This window comes from Diceros bicornis, chromosome 7 (assembly GCF_020826845.1).
Source record: "Diceros bicornis minor isolate mBicDic1 chromosome 7, mDicBic1.mat.cur, whole genome shotgun sequence".
Lineage (NCBI taxonomy): Eukaryota > Metazoa > Chordata > Mammalia > Perissodactyla > Rhinocerotidae > Diceros > Diceros bicornis.
In genome coordinates, this window is record NC_080746.1 from 12,382,386 (window position 1) to 12,386,765 (window position 4,380).

The 4,380-nt window shown below is 37.3% G+C and overlaps 1 pseudogene; it reads right to left on the reverse strand.

Moving 5' to 3' along the window:
• Nucleotides 1–364: 364 nt before the first annotated feature.
• Nucleotides 365–1,280, reverse strand: LOC131407850 (olfactory receptor 10D1B-like; annotated as a pseudogene).
• Between the last annotated feature and the right edge of the window lie 3,100 nt (nt 1,281–4,380).

Genomic DNA, 4,380 nt, shown 5'->3' on the forward strand with positions numbered 1-4,380 from the left:
TAGACCGTTAAATGAGGGTTTACCTGCTGCAGGCATTTGAGGGTATAATTAGATCCACCAGCCAAGATGAAGAAGTGCTAGGGTAAAGGAGAAGAGAAGAGAAGGAGAGGATGTAGCAGGAGGAAAACAATGAGTGAGGGACAGAAGTTCTAGGGTATTTTGGCAACTGGGTAGAGATAATCCTTCCTGAGCAGAATAATTGATTAGTTATGTAAACTTGAGCAATTCACTTTATGTTTTCAAATCTTAACTTCTTTGTCTATAAAAGGGGGCAGTGATGATATTAGTGCTCTCTATCACAGAAAAGGAAATACCTTTTGTAAGCAATGTGGTGCTATTAAAATGTAGCTACTGATATCTATCACTAGGCCACTTGCCCTAGCACCTTCCTCAGAGAATATTTCACTTCCTTATTTCTCAGGCTGTAGATCAAGGGGTTCAGCATGGGGGTGACCAGGTTATTCAGCACCTGAACAGTTTCATTAAGCCAAGGATTGAGGGTGGGCTGTAGGTAGATGAGGACCACTGGCATAAAAGAAAGAAGGATGGCAGTGATGTGGGCACTACCTGTGGAGAAGGCACAATGTAATCCTTTAGTAGATCGGATTTGAAGAATGGAACAAACAACGCAGCTGGAGGAGGTGAGGATGAGAAGGAAACAGCTGAGGAGCATGAGGCCCACACTGATGAACCCCACCATCTCCAGGTCTGAGATATCTGCACAAGCCAGCTTCAGCATCACTGGGATATCACAGAAGTATCAGTCCACTTCATTGGGGCCACAGTAGGGCAATTGGAAGGTGAGAGTGGTTAGAAAGGTGGTTTGAATATTGTCAAAAAATGATGTTCCCAGGACCAGGATGGCACAAGCTCTGTGGCTTGTGATTATCATGTAGCATAGAGGGTAACACATGGCAGCAATGCGGCCAGAGGCCATCACTGTGTACAGGAAACACTCAGTACAGCCCAGGAAATGGTAGAAGAAGAGTTGAGACGAGCAGCCTGCATAGGAGACGGCCTGACTATTCCCTGAGTCATAGAAGAGCATCTTGGGGGACCTCACAGATGGGAAAAATATGTCACACACAGACAGTTTACACAGGAAGAAGTACATGGGGGTTTGAAGCCAAGTGGAAGAGATGAGCCAGTAGGATGGGCAGGTTCCCTGTAAGAGCGAAGACGTAGAAGGACAAAAACAGGACAAACTGCATGGTCTCTAGATCCTCTGTGTTTGGGATGCCTGGCAGAATAAATTCAGTCGCCACTGAGGTGTTTCTCATCTTTGTCAGAATGTTGAACTTTCAAAGTAATCACAGTTCTCCAAAGTGCAAACATTGATGTCAAACAGAGAAGCTCTCTGATGGATGTATTGGTTTCCTGTTTTAAGAATCAACATGCAACATTCTTATGTAGGGACATATCTATGTAAAAACATAAAGACAATAAAAATTCTTGACTATACCCTGGAACTTTTGGTTTTGGTCAGGGTAAATTAAGCTCACAATAGTCTATCTTTCTCCTGGATTACAATTAAGAACTCTGGATAAAATTCAAAACGTATTTACCTAATAGCTCTTAAAGGAAAACAGAAGGAGGCAGATTGTGAGGAGACAAAACTCGGAGAAGAAACCCATACATTTTCCTCCTCTTTTCTCTTGTGCTTTTGAGCTGAGTGGGAGTCACAATTACAGAATTGTGTGGTGGTTGCTCTGGATGCTGAAACTCTAATAAATAACCCATCTTTTTGACTGGGGAACCTGATAAAGGATGCTTCCAGGATCAAAATATATGAGGAAATCCCTGTTTTTTCCTTTTCTCTCTTTTTTTTCTTCCAGCCCTGCCCCAAGGGTAGTCTCAATTCTGGAATTACGTGGCAGCAGCATAAGAAACAAAAACTTGGAGGCAAATTCCAATTTCTAAACATAGAATCCTCATAGAGGGGGAGAGAGAGAGAGAGAGAGTGAGTGTGTGTGTGACTCTTGGAGGTGGGTATATATCTCTGGAAACAAGAGAGCTGGGAAAAGGAACAAAGCCAGGACTCACTCCTAAGTTCTGCATGTGTGGAATCGACCCCAAGAAGTACCACTGAACAACAATTTAAAACATCATCCAAGTATCATAAACTTTTGAATGGTACATCTGAAGGAGAAACACAATGCAAGCATATTAAAGGCTTTGAAAACTGAACTGACATTGAAAGCACTGCCAAGAAGGCAAGAGGAACTACTTGTCTGATACTAACTGATTTGACAGTCTGTTAAGACAAACAAGCAAGCAAACAAAAATCAATATTCTCCCGAGAATTTTAACAGAGTCCGGAGTCTAAACAACATATCATCAAAAGTGTCCAGGATGGAATTTAAAATTATTCAACATACAAACAACCAAGAGAATGTAACCAATTCAGGAAAAGATGATCAACAGATGCCAACCCTTCTTTGGAATTCAGACAAAGATATTAAAGCACCTCTATTATGTGTGACCCACAAGGTATAGATAAACACACTTGAAATAAATGGAAAGATAGAAGTTCTCAGTAGGGAAATACAAAGTATAAAAAATTAAGCAGACAGAAATTTTAAAATTGAAAAAAATGGATCATTAAGAAATTAGAAACATTTTACATCATATCAGGAGTCCTAGCCAGTGCAATAATGGAAAAAAAAACAAATAAAAATCAAGAGGCTATAAAGAAAGAAACAAAACTCTTATCATTCACAACAATATCTTTATCTAAATAATCAAGCCCAAGGAATCTGAAATAACACCTTCTAGTACTAATAAGTGAATTTAGCAAGGTCACTGGATACAAAGTCAATATACAAGAATATATCGTATTCCCATATGCTAGCAAACAAAAATTGGAGATTAAAATTAAAACAAATAGTACCATTTACAACTTCACCAAAAATACTGTTTTATATCTAACAAAACATGTGCAGTATATTGAAAACTAAACATTAATGAAAGCAAAAAAGAAGACATATACAAATGGAAAAATAAACTGTGTTCATGGACTGAAAGATTCAGTGTTGTTAAGAAATCAATTTCAAGCTAACCCTGAAGACCTACGCATTAAGGTTTGGCGCGCTTTGCTTCGGTGGCCTTGCATTCGGTTCCCAGGCACAGAACCACACCACTTGTCTGTCAGTAGCCATGCTGTGGCAGCAGCTTACATAGAAGAACTAGAAGAATTTACAACTATATACAACTATGTACTGGGGCTTTGGAGGGCAAAAAGGAAGAAAAAGGAGGAAGATTGGCAACAGATATTAGCTTAGGGCAATCTTACCTTGCAAAACAAAAAGAAAAAAAGAATCAACTTCTCCCAAATTAATCTATATAATCAACATAAGCCCAATCTGAATCCCAGCAGAAATTTTTGTATACATTAACAAGCTAATTCTAAAATTTATATGAAAAACCAAAAGAATTCAAATAGACAAACATTTTTGGAAAACAACAAAGTAGGAGGGTTCACACTACACAACATCAAGACTTGCTATAATGCTACATTTATTAAGATTATGTGGTATTGGTGGAAGAAGAGACTCATAGCTCAATAGAACAGAATAGACACCCAGGAACAGACTCACATATATGAGGTCAATTGATTTTTGACAAATTGTACAAAGGCAAGTACATGGCAAATAAATAATCTTTTCAACAAATAGCTCTGGAACAATTGAACAACCATACAGAAAAAAAAGCAATGATCTTAGACCCACCCCTAACTCCTGTTACAAAAAATATGCTCAAATAGATTATGGACTTAAATGTGAACCTGAAAGTATAATATCTCTGGAAGAAAACAGAAGAATATCTTTGTGAATTTGGATAGGCAGAGATTTCTTATACGTCAAAACCATAGTCCATAAAAATTAATCAATCCATTAATTAAAACACCTGAAAATTAAAATATTCTGTGCCTAGTTCACAAAAGATAAAGAATAATTAACTGTTATAGACTACAGGAAACTAAAGAGAGATAACAATGAATGCAACGGGATAGGATCCTAGCGCAGAAAAAAGGATGTTTAGTGGACAAACTGGTGAAACTCAAATGAGGTCTTTAGTTTAGTTAATAATAATTGTACCAGCATTAATTTCCTGGCTCTAATAAGAGAACTAAAGTTAGATAAAACATTACCAATAAGTGGTGCTGGGTGTACTATATGTGAAAACTCTCTGTACTATTGTAACATTTTTTAAGTTTAAAATTGATTTAAAATTAAAAGTTAAAAAATTGAAAATTGTGTTATGTGAGAGTCACTGATAAGAGAATGAAAAGATAATTCTCACAATGAGAAAATATTTACGAATTGCACATGCAACAAAGAATTAGTATCCAGAATATAAAATAAAAAATCCTCTCAAAAT